General features: G+C 34.7%; 1 protein-coding gene across 1 annotated transcript in view; it reads right to left on the minus strand.

The window, feature by feature from the left end:
* The window catches only part of LOC126970123 (muscle calcium channel subunit alpha-1-like), a 79,747-nt gene extending 68,197 nt beyond the window's left edge, over positions 1–11,550 (minus strand). Inside the window, exon 1 of the mRNA XM_050815851.1 lies at positions 11,335–11,550. The gene's annotated coding sequence lies outside the window, so the exon portion shown is untranslated. The remainder of the gene's footprint in view (positions 1–11,334) is intronic.
* Positions 11,551–12,107: the final 557 nt, after the last annotated feature.

Raw genomic sequence — 12,107 nt, forward strand, 5'->3', positions numbered from 1 at the left:
ATATATTAAGATTTGAAATTCACTTTAGAAAAAATTTAACAGTACTCATTCAAATCATCATCTACCAGAGTTACGACCTCATTTACGATTACAAATTACTTTCAATCAAAGATTGTTCATCCAAACAGATTACGTAAACGGTCGCTCGATAAAAGCTATCGAAATTGTACAGAGTTATCTAAAAATCATGAAAGGTTTGAGTATAAACAGACACGTGGGATCTATCAGGTGCGTGCTCGATTATCAGTCGGCCATTGTTTAACTAAACGCAGTCAAAGTAAACTGTCGTAAGCACAATAGCCGAGTGCTAGTTCTTCTAACATAAAACATTACCTACCAAGTTGGGATCAATGCTGATATTACATTTTTTTATGAAAATAAGGGACGAGACGAGCAGGACTTAATACGCTGTACCCATTACAATTACAACGCTCAGGATTCTTGAAAAACCCAAAAATTCTGAGCGGCACTACAATTGAGGTCGTCACGTTGAGACATGAGATGTTAAGTCTCATTTGCCCAGTAATTTCACTAGCTACGGCGCCCTTCAGACCGAAACACAGTAAGTCTTGCACATAACTGCTTCACGGCAGATATAGGCACCGTTGTGGTACCCATCTAGCCGGCATCCTGTGCAAAGGAGCCTCCCACTGGTACACTGCCACGAGTTTGAGTTAGACTAATATAGCTTAAGATTAATATTCAAGATTTAGTCTAGCAAGTATTTGAATAATCTTATAAGTATATTATAAAATCTCGGGATCATTTTAAGAATCGAAATGCATAGTCATAATCTTTGTAAGTCAGCCTTCGATGAACTTTTGATCACATCTACTACGACAGAACAGATCGTCTTTTGGCCCTGACACAAAATGAGTTCGGGATTTTGGCTACAAGCGCTGCCTTCTGCGCCGAATGTAACGTTACTTGATAATATAACATTGTCAACATGCGTATCACTCCGGCTACGAATAAAATTAAATGAACCAAATCAATACTGATGTGGCGTGCAAGATGCTCTTGGATGTCGTTGGCTATCCTGCCCCAAAATAAAATCGGCAGGCCGTACTAGTCGTCACGCTAGCATCAATAAAGTCATCCGCAAATTTTCACAAATGTTAAAAAATAGGCATATATTTTCTCCAAATTGATTCCTTTAGAATTCTTTTTGATGTGATTTCTAATAACTACTAGATACTACTACCGCTTCGGAAACAAATGGCGTTCTGAGAGAGAAGAAGCGTCGCAAGAAACTCTTCCAGCATTCTTTTTTTGCGCTGTTTTCAATAAAAATATACAATATTGTACAATCATTTCTATCGCTATAAAATAATCATAATCTAGTCCCAGGCGGTCCGATCATTCAGATATATATATTTATAGATAATGCCTGAACAGTGTCCGGAACTTTATTATAGAAGTGTATACATTTACCCTTAAAGCTATTATGTATCTTATGAAGCCTACTAGAATTAGTTACAAGAAATCCCTTATTTCTAGTGTTATAATAATGAAAATCACTATTAAGAGCAAAAAGGTGACGATTTTTGTGAACGTATATTAAATTTTCATAAATGTACTGACAATGAACAGTCATAATGATTTTTTTCTTTTAATTTTTCTTTGAGAGACTGTCTATAATCTAGCTAATATAAAGCACAAACAGCTCTTGATTAGTGTTGGTTTTTGGTTTCATAATCTTAATCGTAAGTAATAGCTGGTTAATATTAATAACTTCAAACCAGATCTCAGCTCTATTATGCCAATAAAGAGGTTAAACTTACATGACACATTAAAAAACGACGTTTTCAAATATATCGTGGGTAAAATATATCAAGTCTTGCTATAAATACTGAAACAATGAAAAAGCAATTTTCGTAGGAACACTACGTGGACAACCAGAATTTTTTCTGTCACAAATAGAGGAGGTCTCATTGTACATATTAAAAGCCCGGTACACAAACATTTTACTAATACCAAGCGTATGGAGAGTTTTAAAAATTGCATTTGGCTCCATACCTGCTTTGTATAATGCAATCACAGCGATTCGGTTCTCTTTATCACCCCACTCCATTTTAATATCGCAAGATACGTTGTATTGGCGCCAAAATGAGAAAACTCAATGAACAATCATATAAAAATGACAGATTCCAAATTCAAATATAATATTTTGTTTATTTTTAATTGTAACTGTATTTATGGCCAGACTAAATGTATAAAACTGCCGTGTTTATATGCACCCTCAGGGGTGATTTTTTAAACAACATTTAACATAGAAATCAGGTATGTTACACATAACACGAAAATAATAACACAGGTGGACAGAAGTTCCTCATTTTTTGAAGTCTGTTTCAGTCGGTCAATAAAGATATACGGAATTGTAAGCAAACGATATTAAAATGCAATATTGCGCGGTCTCGCTCGACTCGAGAGGCTCGAGACAAGAGGGCGCGAGGTCGGGCCAATCACCCACCTCCCGTCTCCCGTCTCCCGGCACCGCTAGCGAGCCGGCCTGTTGTCGTGTTTCTCTGTACGAGGGTTCGTGAAGTGCTGCTTCATATCAGCTGGAAGAGTGCCTGGATCGGTGCTCGATACATTGTCTATTTGGCTAATTGGTGGAGACGCTTCCATACTGCATCAGTATGTATGTAAAGAATTATGCAGCGCTATTGATTTAAGATATTGTAAGCTTGTTGGTATGTTGCCGTATAAATTACTTTATGGATTTATATTCGAACTTGAACTGAGGAAAATGCGGGAAGCACGCACCGCTGACTACTACGGGCGTAACATGGTTGATTTTTCGATTTTCGACACAAATAATATGTTGCTGATTTTTACGATTAAAAATAAATATTATAATAATAAATATATTCTTTATTTCGACCAACAAAGGATCATAATGTAAACCTAGTGTTAGTACAAGATATCTTAAAATCTAAACCTTCCTAATCTAGGACAGGACCTAGTTGTCAGCACATGTTTCAAACAGCAGTGGTTCAGGTACTGACAATCGAACCTGTGAGAAAATGCCCTCAGAATACCATTGGGGCTAGCCCGGACCCTACTCAACAGGGACGTACACCGCTTACGTATATATACTTATACTAGTGGACCCGACAGACGTTGTCCCGTACACACGTCTTAAATTTGAAAAATCAGTCCAGCCGTTAGGAGGAGTTCACTAACATACACATGTGCAGGAGAATTATATTATATGGACGGATTCTCAATAGAATCTAAATCAATCTCAAATTCACTGGAACACACAAAAAGTCATCAAAATCGGTCTAGCCGTTTAGGAGGTAGTTCAATTGCGAATCTAAACCATTCTCGAATCCAGCTGAAGACACACACCAATCTCAAATTCACTGGAACACACAAAAAAATCATCAAAATAGGTCCAGCCGTTTAGGAGGTAGTTCAATTGTGAATCTAAACCATCCTCGAATCCACCTGAAGAAACACAGAAAGTTTCATCAGAATCGGTCCAGCCGTCTAGGAGGAGTTCAGTGACATACACACGCACACAAGAAATATATATATAAAGATTAAAACCAATCATTAGACCTTTATATAATTACGTTAAGAAGAAAAAAGATTTCGTAGCTAATATTATAAAGTATATTATATTTGAGTTTCTTACTCCTAATTCCCTAACAATTCAATCGATCTTCGAAAAATCCCTCAAACACATTACTGACCACGTTCCCTGTAGGAAACAGAAAATAATATACAGAGTTGGATATAAATATATCCTTTTCTTTTATCCACAAATTCTCAGATTTACTTATAATCATTATTTTTTACGAATAATGGGATGGGATGGCGTTGAATCCCACCCCACTTATTAAAGATGGGTACTATTCGAGAGAACTGCAGTCTACTATACTAATCTTGTGAAACTTGATTCATAGAACCAGAACTTATTTTGAGATAGTATACTTCTGTATAAAATTGCACGACAAATTAGTGTCAGGATGCTCTTAATAAACTCTGCTACTTTTTATACTTACTTAGGGGGTGAAAGGAATGACTGTTCACTGAATGAATTGCTGTTCGTTAGTCTCGCTAAAACTCGAGAACGGCTGGACCGATTTGGCTTATTTTGGTGTTGAATTATTTGTGGAAGTCCAGGGAAGGTTTAAAAGGTGAAAAAAATAGAAAAATGCTGCTACATTAAATAAAAACAACAAATTTGACGGGTCCATACATAATTTCTATGAGAGAATTTATTGACGCACGGTTTGACAGTTCTGCTGGGAAACAATTTCATTACGACAGCAGGGTGCATATTTTACAAAGTAATTTCTGATGTTATGATATATTATTGACAAAATCAAATAAAAACATAATTTTATTTATTATATACAGAACAACGTCTGTCGGATCAGCTAGTTTGTAATTATTTTAACCCCTTAACGACTGCTCGCCTGTGTCATCCGCGGAAGAACTCAAAACTATAATAGAATTATAAACGCAGGGAAAGCTATGTAAATAATTTGACTTCTTCGGTAATTAAGTCACGGCTCTACCGACTAAAACATCCTATAGGCTGTCAGCCCTGTACGCTTTTACAGCGACATAGGGGCCAATGTTGTGTCGTATTTGAGGCCTCCACGGCCCACATCCTATTTGGCTAACTCAAATTAACACCTTATTTCGTGGCAGTAATGTTCAAAGTTTATTGTATACGCTCATTAGAAGTTGGAACGCGAACACGAGGCAAGAACACTTTGTTTAAGCAATTGCAATGTAATTATTTGGCAAAATGATTAAAAACTTCAAGTTAGTTACACAACTTTGATTTAGAGGGTCACTTACTTGAAATGCGACAATCTATTCTTTTAGTTTGGATATACTGTTATTTGGATAGTTTTTCACTAAACACTTTGTCATTGCGTGGCGTTGTATTCAAAGCGCGGTCGAAACGCAACTGAACGAAAACTCTGCCTTATAGACGTAGCGTAGGCAGAGTTTTGCTTCAGACAATTTTTGAGTGTGCCTCTAGTTGTTTATTTTACGTCAATGTTAAGTGCACTAAGTTCTGTGCAACATCGCAATGGCTCTCATTACTTTGACACATATGATGTTAAGTCTAATTAGCCCAGTAATTTCACTATCTAAGCGCCTTTCAAACTGAAACAAAATAATGCTGCTCCACGACGAAAAAAATCGCCGCTGTGGTATCCATATAGCTTCTTGTACAAAGAAGCCTCCTAATCTATACTAATATTATAAAGCTGCAGTGTATGTTTGTTTGAACGCGCTAATCTCTGGTACTACTGGTCCGATTTGAATGATTCTTTCAGTGTTGGGTAGTCCATTTATCGAGGAAGGCTATAGGCTATATTTTTTCAAAATTAGGGATAAAATTGCTATTTTGTAACACAAGGTGTAAAATCGAAAACCTATTTTTGCGTGCGCTGCAAAAACTATTGACAACAGAACAAAATGATGTACAGCCTATAATATAGGCAATATTTTATTACTTATAAAACTATCGCGTGAATTATACTTTATATGGCAAAACAACGTTTGCCGGGTCAGCTAGTGTTAAAATAATAACATTTGATCACACACGCTGACTCAGCAAACGTTGTATTGCCATATTATATAGTAATAAAAAAAAACAATTATTAAATTTTTTGAGGTAAAAAAACAGATGACGTCCGATTTTCAGACCTGCCAAATGTAATACATAAAATTTATCGTACTACAGTTATCATTATATTCGATTGCCATCTTGCAAATCTATTGCGTATCCGTGAATGGAATATAATAATATTGAAATCGCGATACAGAAATAGGTGTTGATCGTAGACGGGTGAAAATTTGAAGTTGTGTGTATTTTTTAAAGCAAAATCATAACAAAACCCTGACCCTAATCATTTAGGGCTATGAAATAGAAGTTGACCAATTCTCAGACCTACCCGATATACACACAAATTTTCAAACAAATTGGTTTAGCCGTTTCAGAGGAATTTGGTAACAAACACCGGGACACGAGAATTTTATATTTAAGACTAGCTGACCCAGCAAACGTTGTATTGCCGATATTAAAATCGCGATACAAAACTAACTGTTGATCGTAGATGGGTGAAAATTTGAAGTTGTATGTATTTTTAATGCTGACTCATAATCAGACAAATTTAAAAAAAAATGTCAAAAAAAATAAAAAATAAATTGGCGTGGACCACCCTTAACATATAGGGGGACGAAAAATAGATGTTGTCCGATTCTCAGACCTACCCAATATGCACTCAAAATTTCTTGAGAATCGGTCAAACTGTTTCGAAGGAGTTTAACAACAAACACCGCGACATGAGAATTTTATATATAAGATTTAAATAAACATGCTATTTTTGAAAGCCATCGTTACTATTGTAACCTTTGTTTACTCGCAATAAGAAAGACTGTTTACTTCCTGACAACAACGCACTCAACCAATATTAATAAGTGACCTATTTGCTTGCTCCAATGGTCCTTCGATCTGCGAACTTCCTCTTGCTTACAGGTGGCGTCTCTATCTGTTTAATTTAATAATTTTTGTTTTGAACATGAGTTGCGCTCTCATAAAGAAAAAGTGTGTGTGTACTTTTATGTATGCACGCAAAAAGTTATACTTATTTGGCCTAACGAATCAAAAATCATTAAAGTGATTTTTTCCTCGTGCTATTCTACGTTTTTAGAAAGAACAATTTCGTAAAAGTCCTGCAAAGATGGCTTTGACAATTAATTATTAAATAATGAATATGGCTGTATGGGCTTGAACCCTTTGCCTGTCCTAATAATGGACGAAGTAGACAAAAAAAAATAAGGAATGTTACAATCGTCAGAATTTTTTAGGAACCAACTTCAACCTGTTACTTTTGTGTTACAGTGATGCGCGCGCATCTTAAAATTCCACTCTCATCACTCTTTCATCGCCTAAAGAAGTATAACTTCAAAAAGGGAACTCTAATCGGATCACTTCGTTATTCACCTGTCCGTCTGTCAAGTCGGGTCAAGTACGGGTCGAAACATCCTACAAGATATGTATGTGGTTTTAAATACTCCTTTAAAAATAACATTTTCTCATTTTCGTGGCGGCCATTTTAATATTCAAGATCTTGAGTTTTATTGTTATTGAAACACACTTTCTTAAAAGCTCTGTACCAAGTATTAAGATTTCCGTACCCGAATATAAATCTGTCGCAATCTGCAAAGAGGCCTTTGGTCTGCTATGAGCTTAAATCGGTTAAAACTTAATATTCAATACGTCTTGTATTTGCCATTTTTTAGTTAATGATTTATAGACAAGTATTTTAATAGGCAAGCAAATTACTATAAGCCTTGAGTAAACATTAAATACTTCATCGAACTTAAAAAGGCACTTTTAATTATTTGTATGTTGCAGTTTTTCTTGCAAACGAATAATTTTTGTGCTAGGTCAATCACTAATATTCTACTTCTCGTTTAGTTTTTACTTGGTCTTGCATTTCGAAAAAATACGACTTTTGGACGAGATGGCTTGCTAGAACTTCTATTTGGCAAAAACACTAAATGGCAGAATTAGCACTTGGCTGTCTTTATTTTATGGAAAAGGAGGACAAACGGGTCACCTGGTGTTAAATGATCAATGCCACCCACATTCTCCTGCAACACCAGCGGAAGCACAGGAGAGTTTCCCGCCTTTTAGGAAGATGTACGCGCTTTTTTTGAAGGTACCCATGTCCTATCGTCCCGGAAGAACGCACAAAGAAGCTCATTCCACATCTTTGTAGTTCGTGGAAGTAAATGTAGCGCTAGGTGGTAAGATGTGTGTCATTATTAGTATGTACAAATATTTGGGTTTTTGAATAATCTTGAGCAGCGCTGCATTTTAATGGGCATGGCGTTTCAATAACCATCAGCTGAACGCCCTGCTCGTCTCGTCCTTAATTTTCATAAAAAAAAAGTAATGGGACAATAAACTCTCCTGGAGTGTTATTCAAGGCAATTTTTTTTGCCTTAAATAACACTCCAATAAAACAAACATCCATTTTCATCATATAAATGCTTGCACCTACCGGTATTCGAACCATATACATATGCTTCATAAGAGATTGAATATATTCTTAATAGGACAAATCATGATCAAATCACAAAATATATTTTCTTCGCAAAAGCTTTCTCTGACCCTTCTTGATTGAGTCTCCAAGCAACAGGGACGATAGAACCTTGTGTCTTGATCTGATTATGAGATTATTATCTCTAACAAAATATTGTTCCAAAAATAATTAAATACGTAATAGAAATATGTTAACAACACGACAAACTTAATACAGCTAAGCTATAAAAGTAAATATTATCTACAATTTCAACTTTTAGAAAATTTTAGTGTATCTATATATACAGGATGTCCCAAAGTTATGGGACATGAAGGGAAAGTACCTTAAATATCGAAGATAGGCTATTTTACTGAAGGAAGACTTTATATTATTTTAAAAGTTAGTACTTCTGCATTCAAAGATTTTCTAAACATTACTTGCCTCGTCTGGGAATCGAACTGAATGAAATGTAAAAAAAATACACCCCTACTTATATAATGCCAATCGAAAGAATGGCCAAAAACTAATAACTCTTCTTAAGTAACATAGTATTTTAAAAGAAAGGAACAACGTAAAATGAACGTTTTCCTACTTGGATTGGTACGAATGGACCGATTAGATGGCCGGCCAGATCCCCGGACCTTACACCATTAGATTTCTACTTTTGGGGATATGTGAAAGATATGCTGTACAAAAAGCGATACGAGAACGTGGGCGAGTTACAAACAGAATAGTGCCATATCATATCGAGTATTCACCATAAAATGATAAGAAAATCAACAGGCAGCGGACTAATTAAAAGATTGGCGATTTGCGTAAGACAAGAGGGATCATTTTGAGCATTTAATTAATTAATTTACAAAAAATACCCACTTAATTGACTACTTTCTTTTAAAATACTATGTTACTTAAGAAGAGTTATTAGTTCTTGGCCATTCTTTCGATTGGCATCATAAGAGTAGGGGTGTTTTTTTTTACATTTAAGTAAGAGTATTCACTCGAATTTTTTTTATTCGCTTACGTAAAATAAAAAATATATACCGGTACATTGAAAATTTTGTAAATTATTCCGTTTAGAGTTAATTCCCGTAATTTTTAAATTCACTTTATCAGTGTTTTGCCAATACCTAGCATAAGCATTCTCAGTAGCTGTTGATTCGCCAATCCCTGGAACGTTAGATCAGCATTCTCATAATCACTCTCGTTCTAAAAAATTATTAGCAATTTCAATAGGATTTCCAGAAAATGACGTCGTAGTTTTATCAATCTGTTACACTGTCTGCACACACTGTTAACAAAAAGACTACATACAGTTTTTTACAATGAAAAGAAGGGACGAGACGAGCAGGACGTTCAGCTGATCGTAATTGATACGTCCTGCCCATTACAATGCAGTGCCGCTCAAGATTATTGAAAAACCCAAAAATTCTGATAGCCACTACAACTGCGCTCGTCATTTTGAGACATAAGATTACCCAGTAATTTCATTAGCTACGGCGCCCTTCAGTCCGAAACACAATAATGTTTACACATTACTGCTTAACGGCAGGAATAGGCGCCGTTGTGATACCCATAATCTAGCCGGCATCCTGTGCAAAGGAGCCTCCCACTGGTGAACCTCCATCAAATATATAAAAATTTTATAAAGTATATACCAAAACCTTCATCGAGAAACCACGCTATCCATTGGTGAAAACACAGGAAAATCGGTGTGGTAGCTTTTGAGATTATCGCGAACAGACAGATAGACAGACGCGGCGGAAGATTTTATAATGTGTAGTGTTGATCGAATAATAGACCCAAGCTCACAGAATTAGTACTTTCTACTTCATATTGTAAGAGTAGCCAACAGTAGCATTGACAAGTGACACAGAATGTATATAATTAATGATCGTCGCGTCCCTGCCGCATCACGTCTTGTTTTCTATCCTACATCGATATATAAATATATATTCATTACTAGCTGACCCGACAGACATTGTTCTGTATATAATAAATAAAATAATGTTTTTATATGAATTTGTCAATAATATATCATAACATCAAAAATTACTTCGTAAAATATGCACCCTGCTGTCGTAATGAAATTGTTTCACAGCAGAACTGTCAAACCGTGCGTCAATAAATTCTCTCATAGAAATTATGTATGGACGCATCAAAGGAAAAACAAATTTGTTGTTTTTATATAATTTAGCAGCATTTTCCTATTTATTATTATTTACTTCCACAAATAATTCAACCAAAATTAGCCAAATCGGTCCAGCCGTTCTCGAGTTTTAGCGAGACTAACGAACAGCAATTCATTTTTATATATATAAGATAGAAGATAGATTATATAATTTGATTCGTAATTATTACAAGCGTGTTTTAAATATATAGTAACATTTTCGCCTTTTTATGCAGTAATGTGTAAATATTAACTGTGTTTCGGTCTGAAGGGCGCTGTAGCTAGTGAAATTACTGGGCAAATGAGAGTTAACATCTTATGTCTCAAGGTGATGAGCGCAATTGTAGTGCCACTCAGAATTTTTGGGTTTTTCAAGAATCCTGAGCGGCACTGCATTGTAATGGTTAGGGCGTATCAATTACCATCACCTGAACGTCCTGCTCGTCTCGTCCCTTTATTTTCATTAAAAAAAAACAATATACACTTCCAATTCCATTGGTAATTAATTTATTACAAGTATTAAATATAAAGTAATCGTATTTTATTATTGAAAGAATTAATTCCCAAATTTCTGATTCCTTATTGTTTCTAATTATAGTTACCTATTCTCTTTGTATCAATCAAGTTATCAAACATTCTATTGACTAAAAAGGTCTTAGTTACCAGGTCATAAAATCCAAAAAAAAAAAATCAAACATTTTACATCAATACAAATTTTATCATTGCAATTTTTATTATGCTTCAAATAAAAATTTGTCAATAATATCGTACATTGATATTATTATTTCAGCGTATTTAATTTCAACTTAGAGTATCGCTACTTAAATTATAATTTGGGCGAGCAAATAACGTACACTCCATAGATAATTATTTATTTTATCAAAACTATAATATTTTTGTTTTCTTAGCTTATTTATAATAATAAATTATTCGCAATTAATATTTAGTATTGCAGTTCTAAACACGCTTCAGTTTTAAAGTTAGTATTGTCTTTTCTACGCGTTACTACATAATAGATGTATTCTTTGGCGTTACCAGCGGCATGCCTTGAATTTTTTAAATGTAAATACACAAGTAGAATATGGTTATACTTACGAGGTACTGTAGGAATAATTAAAACTAAACACACACCCACACACATTTACTATCACTATTTACAAGTCCATCTCATCACAAACACCATATTGCTGTTGTACAGAGAACGCGCGCGAAACAGCTTTATTATCGCGATAATTTAAATATGGAACACGCCTTGAATTTTATTTTTTTATTTTTTACAGAGTCGATGGGCTTGAGACAGGCGGTGTGGAGATAGTAGCGCGCGCATCGAAGGAGTGGAGCCAGTGTTGCCTGCTCCGTACTTATAATTAAATAAATTTAAATATAGCTATTAATATCAACGAGCATTAACTATGTATTTATACATTAATATTTTTTTCTAAAAGTGTATGCTAATTTTAAATATTATTAAATATAATGAATGATATGAAAAGCATTTCATGGACTCAATATTTTTAATTTACACAAAAGAATACTAATCCAATATTAAAACTTATTTATGTGTTGAATAATCCTAAAAAAACTCACAACTGTTTTTTTGTTGACTAATTGCATAAAAATATAACGAAGAAACCGTAATTGTGGTGAGTGAGAGACAACTGAACGTCTTACAATGGCCTGAAAATAATAATAATAATATTGACACACTCTAACACAAATTATCTAAAGCCCCAAACTAGGCATCGCCTGTTCTATGGCCACAAGACAACGATATATTAAATACACTATACATACTTAAACATACATTAATACTTATAAACATCCATGACTCGGAAACAAACATTCATCATATAAATGTTTGCACCTAC

This window comes from Leptidea sinapis, chromosome 20 (genome assembly GCF_905404315.1).
Source record: "Leptidea sinapis chromosome 20, ilLepSina1.1, whole genome shotgun sequence".
Lineage (NCBI taxonomy): Eukaryota > Metazoa > Arthropoda > Insecta > Lepidoptera > Pieridae > Leptidea > Leptidea sinapis.